The following is a 13,102-nucleotide window of genomic DNA, read 5'->3' on the forward strand; positions in this document are numbered from 1 at the left end:
TAGGAGGGGCTGACAGTTAAGTGTCAGCACGACCTGCTTCCAGCTTGGAAAACCTTTGGAGGGTCTGAGGAACTAAACCTTCTCAGGATTTTCCGGTTTCTCCTTCACGGGGAACCTGCAGGAGAAGGGTTCAGGTGCTTCCCTCCAAGGTAAACTCGGGTGTTTCCTGTGGAAGCATCTTCCCACAGAGGAGTGGGTAGCAGAGGCTGCAGGTTAGGGACCCGGTTTGGGTGTTGGACCAGGGACAGGCATTCCTGATCTGCTGCCCTTGGATGTCCCTCTTGGGGGCATATGCTGCCTGATTGATGGGCTTCTCCTGATCTGTTTCCTTGGATGCATCATGCAACCGGACTGGCTTTTGTTTTCAGTCCCGGTGGAGAGATGCACGCTGCCAGGTGCTGTGTGGGCCCCCGGCACACCGTGGAAATGCCACTTGCTCAGGATCGCCTGGAGAAGAAGGGCAGTACCTGCCACGGCTTTATCATCTCTGCCGTGGCCGCCCACGTGGTTTATGGCAAAACTCGCCTTTGCTAAAAGGGTCTGAGAGAACCTTGAGACTAACCCACTGCATCTGGGAGATTCTCTACAGTATCTGTCTTCAGGAAAGCACACATCGCAACTGAGCTTAGTGACCGTCTTGCTTTGCAGCTCTGTGGGCGCAGACCTGGGGCTCCTCCTGAATGCGCTTTTTCTAGCCTGGCTAAGAAATTGCCACTTGTGTGTCCTCTATCTTTGTGTCACATTTCTAAGCTCATATGATGATAAACCTCCCCCAACAGGGAAGTCTCAGGGTATATCTCCTTACCCCATGGCATGCTCCCAATGGCACCCGATAAATGTTTCTGGAGTGTACCTATGGAAGTATTTTGTTCAGCTCAAAGCAATCCTTTCTTTTCAAAAATCTCCAAACATGATTCTTAATACTAAGCATTACATTTAGAATAGCATTCAAGTTTGCATTTTTAAAAAACGCTTTTATCTATCTCAGGAACTCAGAAGATACTTAAGCCCCATTTTCTTACCACATAATGGAAAGAGATGAAGTGATTTATGCCCCTTGGTAAAGGCATATGGGCTGATGATGCTAGAGAGGAAATTCTACCCTCAGAGACCCCACTGCCTCTCTCAGACCCCATGGAGCCCTGGATGAAGCTGAGTAACCTACAGCCACTCTACTCTGGGCAGGGACCGGCAGACACATGAGAAGCTAAGCCGTGCCAATCCGGGCTAAGCCAGAAGGAGTCCTAGAGGATCAGCAAGCTCTCCCTATTAGGGAGTGTTTAAAAAGAAGTACCATTTATTTATGTCATACAGTAATTTCCTCATTTTAATAGTCATCTCAGTTAACGACTAACAAGACATAGCCTGAAAAGAAGGTCAGCCAGGTGAACTTGATTGACTAGGGAGAGCTCTTCATGATGAGCTCGTCTGTACCTGGATGCAGACAGACGCACAGGAACACTACAGTGGCAAGAGAAGTCCAAACTCATTTATGCTCCAGGTAGGGAAGACGTGCCCCCTACCAGGCGATTTCCACTGTCTTTGACTGACAGTGAAAAAGTAAACTTCAGCCCAGCCCCGCATGACGTGAATGCTGAATTCATTTGGTCCAAATGAGACAGCATGTACTGAGTTGTGACGTATAAATAGTCTAGAATTTTAAACTCTTTACCGCAAAGTGAAGAGAAAAATCTCTACCATTTATGTTCAGGGTCTATTGGACCCCCTCCTGCAGCTAAGCCCCACCTTAGTGTCCTCTCCCATAGGCAGACGGCCAGAGGATGATGGGGCCTAAGGATTCGTGGGAACTGAAGGAGTGACCTGCAGCTGACTAGCTCAATAGTGTTTTGTGGTTTGTTTTTGTTTGTTTGTTTGTTTTGCTTTTTAATTAAGAAGCACCAAAATGAACTTGATATCGGCAAGACTCAACAGAGAAACCAGGCTGGCTCTGAGCCCAGTTTGCGTGGATGGGCTGGACTTGGACTTAAATCTATCCGGCTGCTTCTTGGACTTTGGAGTCAACAAAAGGCCATCTGCAGACCTGTGGATCTTAGATTGGAAGCAGGGTATCCCTTCCTGTAAACCCCAAGGGTCCTCTAGCCCTCTGCCCTGGTTGCTGACTCTAGGCTTCCTCTCTGCTCTGAGACCCCCAGTGTCCTTTCAAGAAGGCCTCCCTTTTTACTCAAGTTAACCACAGTCAGTTTCTACTATGTGCTACCCAGGAAACCCTATCTGTTCCCCAGCTCTCGTCGTGTTAAGGATGGACACTGGTGTCCCCAGAAACCTGCTCTTTAAAAAGGAACTGTTCTTACGATGGTGGAATTTGAGAAATTATAACAGGTATCTGGTACACGTGGGTGCCTGGAACCCCAGCAGCATTGCTAATGCAGCCAACTTTCACACAGGCACGCTGACATTCAGGGAATTTCAGGCAACTCAACACAGAAGGAAGCAAAGTGACGTATTCCCTCCAGCTCCTCAGAAACCCAAGGGTGGACAGAAAAGGAGAAAGGTCACGGCGAGTGGAGGAAAGGAGCAGGGAAGGGACATTCATCTGATAAGATCCCAGGGGGCCAAGGGAACCTCTGGGCCTCCATTCCAGGTGAGGAAATTTTAGGAATCATGGAATCACAGCTCAGGCCTGGAGGAGCCTCAAGAACCTGGGCTGCACTCCCCTCACTATTCAAATAAGGAGGAAAGGCTTGGCCACCAGCCCATAGCAGGACCACAGCAGAAGCAGCTGGGAAGCAGCTAGGTCCCCGGGGAAGAGTTCTCCATCTGAATGGTGCTCAGATCAGCATGTCCTGATGTGGTGAAGAGACTCTGGGAAACCTTGGGGTCATGATATTTTAGAGGTCAGTATAGGGCCAGATGCTGGACACCTAAGCCCTGAGGTGGTTGATCTAAGTGTGATTTCAGGGCGGGCCGGCCCCGGACTCCACTTTTCAAAATGTTTTCACACCCTTCATCTCTTCTGCGAATCCCTGCTGCCCTAGCGGGGCGGAGTCGACTGTTCCCATTTTGCAAGTGAAGAAACAGGATGGGGAGGGCTAGGAGATTCGCTCAAGACCAGCCAGCCGGCCCTTGGAGACCTGAGACAGACCCCCTGGTCCATACCATCATTCTCTTCTCTCTCCCGTGGGATCAGGGAGACAGATGCTCCCAGACCTGCCACTCCAGATGACTTCCATCCCCCTCCAAGAACAGCGTCCTGGTGCTTCTCACTGCAACAGAATGGAAGGTTTAGAACTTAGGAGTCAGCTCTGCTACCCGGTTTCCATGCCCTTCATCAAACACAAGGTGCTTTCCCTGCTGTGCTGTCTCACTTCCCCGCCCCAAGGCAGCAAGAATCTCCGCTGCTCCAGGGAATGGTCCGGGGCCCAGCAGGGGAGGGGTGATTTGCCTGCTGCCCTCCGCCAAGCCTGGCCAGGCCCCCTCCTGCACCCACCCCTTTGGCCGTAACAGAATGCCTTCTGAACCCCTGTTACCTCTCCTGGGGCCTGGGAGGTGGACTCAGGGGGCCATCCAGTACGAATGTCTTTTTACCCTAGTTGGGATGCAAAGGGAACAGTTTGCCACTAATCTTTCAGTGGAGACACACATATCAAGAATCGTAAGCGAGCACAGGGCTTCCTGCCTGGGATTTGCAGTGTTTCTCCGCCTTCCTTGCTGCAGAGGCTGAGCCTGACTTTCAAAAAAGGGCACACAGCCCTGGACAAATCCCGAGGAGGAAATCTCAGTGTACGTTGGTGCCAGGGACCTCAGGCCCCCTTTGGGGATTTCCCTGAGGGCCTCTCGAAACAAGAAGGAAGTCTGAGTGCAAAACTGAGCATGTAGCATATGTCAAAGGAATGCAGTATTTCTGATTCCTAGTCGGTCTGCCTGAATATTAGATGCAAATAAGTGCTAATAAGTACGGTTGGAAAAGCTAATGGAATAACCGTCCTTCCCAGTAGGATCACTGCACACAGATGCACAGGGCAGCTGAGACAGCCTGGCCAGCCACACTCACCGTTAGCCTGCCCGGGTTAAAGCCTGTGTAGACACGTCCTGTGGAAGTAGAGCTTGTGTAGACTCATCCTGTGGAGGCACCTGTGGTTCAGAGCCTCCTCCTGACTGTAGGGCTGGGGTCAGGGAATCGGAACTCCTCTCCTCATCCTTTTCCCACTGTCCAGTGAGTGAGTGAGTGTGTGAGTGTGTGTGTGTGTGTGTGTGTGTGTGCATGGTACTGAAGAGGTTCCCTTGACCACCAGGCTTCAGCACCCAGCCCAGCAGCCCAGCCAACCAGCAGCCAGGACCCCAGGTGGTGAGAGGGGGCTGGAGGTGTAGGGACGAGGGGGCACAGGGGCAGGTAGAGGGGCAGGGAACTCTGGGCTCCTCAGGAAAGTAGATTTCTGCCCACTTCACCACCAAGCCCTACCCCTTTGTTTGCCACCTCCTTTCCTCCCTCTCAACTCTGACAGCTTTGGGTCATGGGATGGATAAGGACGCCACTGTCCTGCTCTCCCTAACACTTGAGTCCTTGTCCCTTACATTCAGTTTGTCCAGTCTGCACCTGACTGAGGTGGAGCAGGTAGATTTCAGCCATACACATCCCCCTCCCTCATATGCACACAAGTAACATGCAACCAGTGGAGCATGGCTGGGCCTAGGGCCCTGGTCTTGGAGAGGGAACCCCAGCACCGAACCCATTCTACTTTGGAATCAGCAGCCCAATCCTGGCTCTGCCATCCTCCAGATGTGTGGAATCCAGCAACCTGGTGGCTTGTAACTTGTATGCTGGGGGTAACCTTGTACCTCAGTTTCCTCCTCTATACAACAGGAATAATAATGCCTACTTAGTTGTTGCAGAAACGGAGGGAGATCATGATAGTTTATCAGCCGATAAAATGAGAGGAGGGTGAACATCCTTCACTTTATTTTACTAAAGGTTTCTCTACAGGTTTTTGAAAATACTGGGTGTCCCTTCAAGACTAAGAGGTGACTGATTAGCAGTTTCGTGTAGCTCCTGTGAGAAGCCAGCCTGCCTTCCTTCCTGGCACCTGCGGGGCCCCTGCAGGTGGGGGCTGCCTCTTCTCTGGAAGAACAAGGACCATAATATCAGAGCCCCCCACCGACTCCCTTCACGTCCCTGCTCTGCCCTGGCTTTGTGTGGCTATGAATCTGTCACGTGCCCACTCTCCTCTTGGGGGGATGTATGCAGAGGGGTTGGTTGACCCAGGTTGACCTCGTTCAGGACCCCTCCCAGCTCTCAGGTCCATGACGCAACAGGGACTTCAAGGAGGTAGCCCTCAACGGAGAGCCTGAGTCATGGGGCGCTTTCAGCGGAATCCAGAGCCCTAGGAATGCGGGGATAGGTGGGGACACGGGGGCTCGAGGCTGCCCAAGACCTTGACCGAATTCCACCGAGGCTGTAGCCCAGGGACCTTTCACAGTCTTCCTCGACTCTATCCAATGCGTTTCCCCAGCCCCGCGCCCCCGCAGAGTCGGGTCCTAGGCGCGCCCTCCTGCCCAGCTGTGGTCACGGCCCACTCTGGTAACACCTAGTCCTTTCCCGGGGTCGGCGCCGGCGTGCGACCCCCCGAGGCAGTGGCAGCACTCTGGCCGCGGTCTGGAGCCAAGTGGCAGCCGGGAGTCCGGCTCTCAGGGAACCCGGGAGACCGGCGCCACGCCGGGCATCCCCACCCCCACCCCGGCGGCCGCCGGACCGCGCCCAGCGGCGTTTACCTCCCAGCGCGCGGTTCCTGGGGCCGCCGGAGTCGCAGAGCGCGCGGGGGCGCGGAGCCCATGAGCTCCCTGGAGGGACAAGTCGTTCGCAGGAGTGATCCCCTCCCGACCCCGCCACCGCCGCCGCTTCCACCACCGCGGGGCGGGGCCCGGGGCGGGGCCCAGGCCGGGGGCGGGGCGCCGGGCGGGCGCGGCGCTATTTCCAGCCTCGCCGGAGGCTCCGCTCACACTTCGCTGGGAGCCTTCCCAGCGCGAGAGTAGGATCCGGCGGTGCAGTGAGAAGAGGAGACGAAGACGACAACGACGACGGCGGCGGGAGGGGGACGGACCGGAGCCGGGGACCGAGGAGGAACACGCCGCCGCGCCCTCTCCCTCTGCTGCGCGCTCCGGTGGCCGGCCCCACGCCTCTCGCCTCACCCACCGCACGGGGCTCCGCTCCGAGCAGGAGGAGGCACCAGGCCCGAGCTGGGGCGGGGGTCCTCCCTGCAGCCCGGGCACGCCGGAACAGAGGATTCGCCGTGGAGGACCGTGCCCGGGCTGGTGGCACCCGAGGCCCCGCCAGCGCCGGCTGCGCCAGGTAGGTGCGCTGCGCCCCCGCCCCACCCCTGTCCCCGCCCTGTGCCGGCTCCCGCCGAGAGCGGCGCCACGAAGGGTCCCGGGAGGGCCCGGGACTGCACTGAGCCGCATACCCGAGAACCGACGCCGGTAAGAGTCCCAAGCCGCGGGCGGAGATAGAGCGCGCGGGGTTCCGGTCTGGCCGCACTTTGGGGACTGGCTCCAGTAGCGGGAACTTTAATTAGACTTTTGCTCCTTGGATTTTAGTCGTTGCCGCGCGTCTGTGAACTGCCACCCTGAGGGCTCCCTCGGTCCCTGCGGATCCTCCGCTCCTCTTCTTCGCCCTGGATGCTGGGCGCGGGGAGGCAGCGTCGGGCCCGGAGAGAGCCGGGCTGGAGCCCCGCGGCGCCCAGAGCTTTCCCGCGCGCTGGGGACTGGGACTCGGGGACCGGTTGTGGCGGGCAGGGGCGAGGAAGGAGTTAGAGGCTGCCTTCTTGGCTTCCTACGGAACGGCGGAAGGTGCCTACGGGTTCCGTCGCGCGCATCCTCACCCCACGACTCTCCGGGGCACCAGCCTGTTTTGTACTCGAGGAGAGTGTGTGTGCGTCAGTGATCGTGTGAAGGTGTGTGCGTGCGTGTGTCTAGTAGTGCAGGAGCCCAGGAGTGGGCGGTGAAAGGATCCGCTTTGCCGCGGGACCCAGCCGAGCTCTGGCGGCGGCTGCAGCTTCAGCTGCTGGCTTCTCGTTCTGCACACCAGCCTCGCCCGAGGCCTGCCCGGCCGGGCGAAGCCGCATTCGCGGGATTTAGTTGTGCCAGTGCTGGCGCTTGTGTCGGAAGTGACCTCTCTCCCTTCCCCTAACTTTGCGGTAGGTCTGGGCTCCAGGCCCCGCGACCCCGACGTGGAGCTGGCGCGGCAACTATGCAGCGCCCTCGGCTGTGGGCACTCGCTGCCCGGCTATCTGTCCTAGACGAAGAGTAGGGGCCAACCCTGGGACTCTCTGTCCCTTAGCCGTCTCCGATATTGCGGTGGACCCCGGATCTTTGGGCCCCCTCCCACCTGTAGGCTGAGCCGTGATTGGCTATGCTAAGGGGAACGGGTTGGGCCCTCTGTATCTGTTTGGCGGAGATCTGGCCTGGCAGCGGAGCCTGAAGGAGAGGCCTGTGAGTGAAGGGACCTGTGTGTGTGTGTGGGGGGGGGGGGGGGGGGCGGCGGGGGGGTGGGGGTGGGGGGCGGCGGTTGCAGAGGCGTAAGGGGCAGAATAGCTGCTTCCCCATCCCTGGGCTGCTTACCAGCTGCACTACTAAGCCCACTTTCTTTAGCTAACCTCTCACATCTGTGTTCACCTTGACCCTTGCTCATGGGGTGGAGAACTTTTCCTAAGTCCTGCCCTAGAACAATGCAGCCTCTGGGGCAAGAGTGGCAGAGCCCTCTTTAAAATTTCCCAACTGTCATAGCCTCTCCTGCCCACCCTCTGCCCCTGTCCCAAAGGCAAGGCAGATAGGCCACCAGAAGGGGTTGACACTCTGGTCCCTGGAGGAGACCTTGTTTTAATCCAGACAGCCCACTACATATGGCAGGACGGGTTCTGGGAAGCCCTTGGCGGGTGTGGAAGCATATTCTGAAGACTTCATCAGACTTGCCTCTGTGAAGTGACCCAAAGGAGGGATAAAATTCAGACCCTGAAGAGAACTGGGCCTCATAGGATGATCGATAATCCAATAGCAGTTAAATAGAAAAAAAAACCCTCAAAGTCTGACCCCATCTGTTGCCTGGGACAGAGGGAAGGCATCGCTTATTTATTTATTTACCTGGAATCAGACTCCACAAGAGTGATTTATGTTCCCCCCAGTATTGATTTTTTAAAAGACCCCAAATTTAAAAGTCAAGGCTCTCTTAAAGCAAGGTCAAGGATTAATTATTTATAGAGACACATCCATCAGCCAGTGCGGGGGCTCACTTCCAAATCGCCTGAGTGGCCGAAGGAGCATTTTCTGATTTTCCCTGGTTCCGGCGGGGAGAGGAGCAGCCTCACCTGACCTCCTGGGCTTGAGCTTTCCCGAACTGTGACCAGAGGAGGAGGCTTTGTAACTCAGCCTGCTGTTTGAGATGCCTTTTTCATCTTGTAGCCAGAATACCACTTGGGAAATTTCATGCATATTTGCTGTGTTTCCGTAATGAACATTTACTGATTACAGCGTATCAGGGGAATTTCATTTTTTAAACATTTATTCAAATCTCTGTTTGTGTAAGCTAATAAGTCTGGGAAAGTTCAGTAACTACTTTTTGTGCTGTGTGGTTCTTGGGAGGACGTGCCTGGTGGGCTCATCTCAGAATTCACCTTCAAAAGGAGGAACGTCAGATTCTCCTGATTGGAAACGTCTCACAGGCTGCTTCCCTGCGCTTCACCTGGTTTCTGCCACCGGTGGCCTGATAGGCTTTTTGTGGTTTTGCCAATCGAAGAGGTGGGAGCTTTTAGCATTGCTAGCTGATGCATGTGGTTAAAGGCACCCGCGGTGGGCACGGGAGTCTTTTGGGGGCTGGTGGGGGAAGGTGTGGTTCCCCATCTCCTGCCTGCTGCCTGGTCTGGAGTCTCAGACACCTGTCTTAGCTGCCTCTGCCACACCTCCCTGATTTATCCGTGTGTGGCAGCCACATTGGAGAAATATGGATCAGGGAGGGAGTGTACGGGCAGGAAGGTGGACAAAGGACGATGGCAGCTCCTTCATGAATAACTATGGCGATTCGAGTTAGTAAACACTGTGAACTAAGTACCCAGCCTTTCAGCTAATCAGAAGGTAATGAGTTATAAACAGGAGATTTATGTAGTGCTGGCCCAAGGAGATCAATGTGGCTCTGACACGGGACAGCGAGAAATAGAAAAGCTATCAAGGCTGGTTGTCTGGACGTATATGCGGCCACGGTGTCTGGGAGCCTCTGGACATTTGTTGGGAGCAGGTGGCCTGTGCGGCGACTGCGGGGTGACAGTAGGCTCCCTGGCACTGTCTCTGGAGCCACTGCCAAGGCTCGTCCGACTCCAGAGCAGCTGTGTTCCCTCCATCCTGGGAAAAGGCTGCCCAAAGGCAGAGGAAACCCCTGGGCTCAGACAGCCAGCGGACAGAGCCACATTAGCTCAGGTGGCAGAGGACACCGGCGATGCTGTCTCATTTCTTTCCGGCTGGAGGATGTGTGACCCTGTGGTCGGTAAATCACTGTGGCAGAACATGAGACTTACAAATTGGTCATGGGAAAAAGTTGTAACTTTTACCCTGTACAAAACTACCTGTCATTTGTGATCTGGTGCTCTAACCTGCACCTGCTGGCCACAGATGCAGCCTTGGCCACCAGCAAAATGGGGGAAGCCTGCGTGTGACCAGGTAGGTTGACATCAAGAAGCAAAATTCCGTCTCGAAACCCACCTTTGGGGAAGTCAGAGAGTGTCTGCAGGCAACGGACCTGGGTCTCAGCATTCCCACTCCCCACCTTGAAGGCTATGCATTTCTGGGAAATCAGTGCTCCTTGCTACTGGTGACGGAGGGCAAGACACCCTGTCCCTGCCCACTCAAGGTCAGAGCTGGCCCTGGTGAGTGACATTTATCTGAACTAAATTAGAGTTGTCAACATTGAAACCAGAAGCCAAATCATGATCCGTCCCACACTCCCAGCGTCAGACTCCTTGCCACCCTCTGTTCAGTGACCGTATATGAGCATGTATTGCTTTGGCCAAAAATTTCGTTCAGGTTTTTCCGTAACATCTTATGGAAAAACCTGAACAAACCTTTTGGCCAACCCAATATTTTGTGTCTGTTGTTGGATCAGGCTCTGGGGAAAGCAAAACTAAGAGGGGCACCTGCCCTTGGGGTTTGTCGCCTACAGAAACTCTCTCACCATCCCCTCGTCACGCACCGATTCATGCTGTGCCAGACGACCCCATTACTAAACAAGTCACCAATACAAGTGTGATTCTAGGCCGTGATAAACGTATAACGGAAGCATCTGGGTGGTCGCGAGATGTACAGTAGGGTAATCTGACCTAGACCGAGGGCTCTGGAGGACCTCCTGGAGGAGGTGACTCTTCTGCTGAGCTCTGAAGGAAGAGCTGGAACTAAGCAGGGAGGGAGCCTCCCGGCGCAGAATGTGAACGAGTGAGAGAAATCGCAGAGCGCCGTCCAGGAGCTGTGGGAAGGCCCATGTGGCCAGCAGGGTGAAGGAGGGGGAGACGAGGCTGGAGACACAGGTGGAGTCCTGGCCGTAAAAAGCCTTGAAGGCCAGGGAGGGACTTGGGACTCGATGCTACCAGCTGCTGCAAAGTAAGGAGCCCAGTGAGGAGGGGGGCTGCAGTAATCCTGAAGGAAGGTGGCTGTGGTCCTACACAGCGGGTGCGTGGGCATGAATCTGCCGGGGCTTGGTTACGCGCAGAGAGGAGATGCTGACCGTGGTTGGGACCATGGCTTCTGGATCTTGACTGGGAGCTGTTAGTGCTCCTCGGACCAGAATGTTCCAAGTGCCCATCCGCTCTGGTTGGGTTATATCCTCCAGGGCTGGTGGGTCAGGCAGCCACTTGTGTGCCCCTGCCCACCTGGCCCACCTCCCAGCTGTCCCCTAAGCCCTTGGGCCTTCTTCTACCTTCCCCCGTGTGTTCACCGTTTAGCCCTGGCTCGTGGTGGGCACTCAGTAAGTGACAGCTGAGTGTCAGTGCTCTCTCATGAGGACAGGCTGCTCGGACGCCCCCCTTCATGCCCACCTGCTGGCCAGAGGTGGCCTCGACCTGTGTTTCATCCCTGGTAGGTCCTTAACCTGCCACCACTTGTATCTGACAGGCAGCTGGCTGCCGCCTGCCCCGGAAAGAACTCCTCTCCTTTCCCCTCCCCTCATTCTCCATCCTCTCTCCTTTCCCTCCTCCCTGTGGAGCCAGGCTGTGCCTGCCCCCCACCCTCTGTGAGGGGCTCTGCCCAAGGCCCTGAGCTCCCAAACCCGCTCTGATGCCGGTGAGTTCCGTGCAGCTGGCTGAGTTCAGCTCAGGCCCTGGCTTCCCCGCGGGCATCAGCTGGGTCCCCCCGGCTCTATCTTCCAAAACTAGAGTGGGGGGAGCAGGCCTGTGAGTCACCCCGCTTCCTGTTGTGCCCACGCTGCTGGCTTCGGGCCCTGAGCCGAGCAGCCCCTGAGCTGCAGGCAACAGGCCAGGTCGCTGTCACCTTGTCCTCACTCTGCCTGGACCTGAGCCAGCTCCTCCCTGGCTGGGCCAGACTCTGGGACGGGAGGGATGAGCACCAAGGAGAGGATGCTAGGAGGGACAGATCTACTCCACAGGTCCCAGGCCTCCCTGGGCTGCTTCCTCCAGCCCCTGGGCTCTTTGCCTGGAGTGCGGCCTCACCAGATCCGCCTTCCTTTCTATTCTGCCTGCTGCACTCGCCACCGTGGACCACCGGTCATGCCCTCGTGCTCATGAGTGGGAAGGCAACACAGGAGAGCACGCTGCCAGCAGCTCCCAGCCCAGGCTCAGGTTGACTCATACCTGGAAGACTAGCTGTCCCAACCTTTGAGGCTGCTTCTTCTTGGGGGGCTGACTCATCTCCCTGGACAAGACCCATCTGTCCAAGCCTGTGAGCACTGAGACCCTCCCCCAGCCCGGAGATGGGGGTGGGCCTTTTCTCCCTGTGCTCCTGAGGGAAGCATCCAGGCCTGCAGCAAATACTGACTGTGGTCCTTCATGTGCAGCACCTCCTGCCAGGTCTGGAGGAAGCCAAGGGAACGCAGCGGGTCATGATGCTGGTAGAAGCACTGCTCTCTCGGCATGGAGAAGGTACTCACTGATTGCTGAGGGCAGACAGAGTGAGCTCAACTGTGCAGTCTGTCTATACTGGTGGAGCCAGTGTGTGACACAGATACTTTACACCAGCTGAGCCAGTACATGGTGCAGGCAGTCTGTCCACACTGGCTGAGTCAAGGCTGTGAGCACTGGAACCTTCCGTTTAGTCCACGCCTGCCCCACTTTCTGTGGAGTCTTTGCACAAGCTCTGAAACTCTCTCTCTGGCTTCGGGGACTTCCCTGGGGCTGAACTCAGCTCAGGCCCCCTGCTTCCCCTCAGACATGGTCCTGCCCATCAGGCTTTGTCTCCCGGAGCTGGGGTGGTTGAGCCCAAAGTGCAACACAGTCTGTCTACACTGGTTTGGCCCAGTTCATGATGTAAGCCACCTGTCTATACTGGTGGAGCCAGTGGGTGATACAGCCAGCCTGTTTGACACATTTGCCAGGAATACTGTTTTCTACCCCTTGCCTTACACACATCTGGGTCCAAATTGAGTCTTACTTCCAAGGAGCTTTTCTCGATGGTTCCCTCAGTTCCCCACATCTTATTCGAATCTCTTTGGCAGAGGCTGGCACAGGGCCGGGGGTGGTTGTGCACGTGGGGCGTGGTGACCTGGTGCCGTATGGCGATCTCAGCCCGATGCCTCCTCTCCCGTCACTGTGCTTGGGGGCCAAGCCTGCCGCTGCTGTGGTGCAGGGGTTGCCTGCTGTCCGTGGTCACGGCCACCTCAGCATCCCTCGCAGCACCCACTCCCACACGTTTTTCTCATGAAAGTCATTTAGGCGTGGATTACTGCCTCCGTGTGCCTGGTGAACTGCATTGCTCCAGATGGGGCCCATCTTGCCGTCTCCTGCTTAGATTCTGGGCCTCTGTCTCCACTGGTGTTATTTCCACTCCTGAGGGTTGGCCTCATCTGCAAATTTAATTTCATGACCATTCATCCCTGTGAAAACACAATCTATGCCTATTACTTAACGCTTCTCAGTTCCCTCTGCCACGAATTAAAGTGTCA

General features: G+C 56.0%; 1 protein-coding gene across 1 annotated transcript in view; it reads left to right on the forward strand.

Annotated features, from left to right (window-relative positions):
• Positions 1-5,945: 5,945 nt before the first annotated feature.
• Positions 5,946-13,102, forward strand: part of CHST8 (carbohydrate sulfotransferase 8) — a 121,077-nt gene continuing 113,920 nt past the window's right edge. Inside the window, exon 1 of the mRNA XM_004284146.3 lies at positions 5,946-6,304. The gene's annotated coding sequence lies outside the window, so the exon portion shown is untranslated. The remainder of the gene's footprint in view (positions 6,305-13,102) is intronic.

The sequence above is a fragment of the Orcinus orca genome, chromosome 20 (assembly GCF_937001465.1).
Source record: "Orcinus orca chromosome 20, mOrcOrc1.1, whole genome shotgun sequence".
Lineage (NCBI taxonomy): Eukaryota > Metazoa > Chordata > Mammalia > Artiodactyla > Delphinidae > Orcinus > Orcinus orca.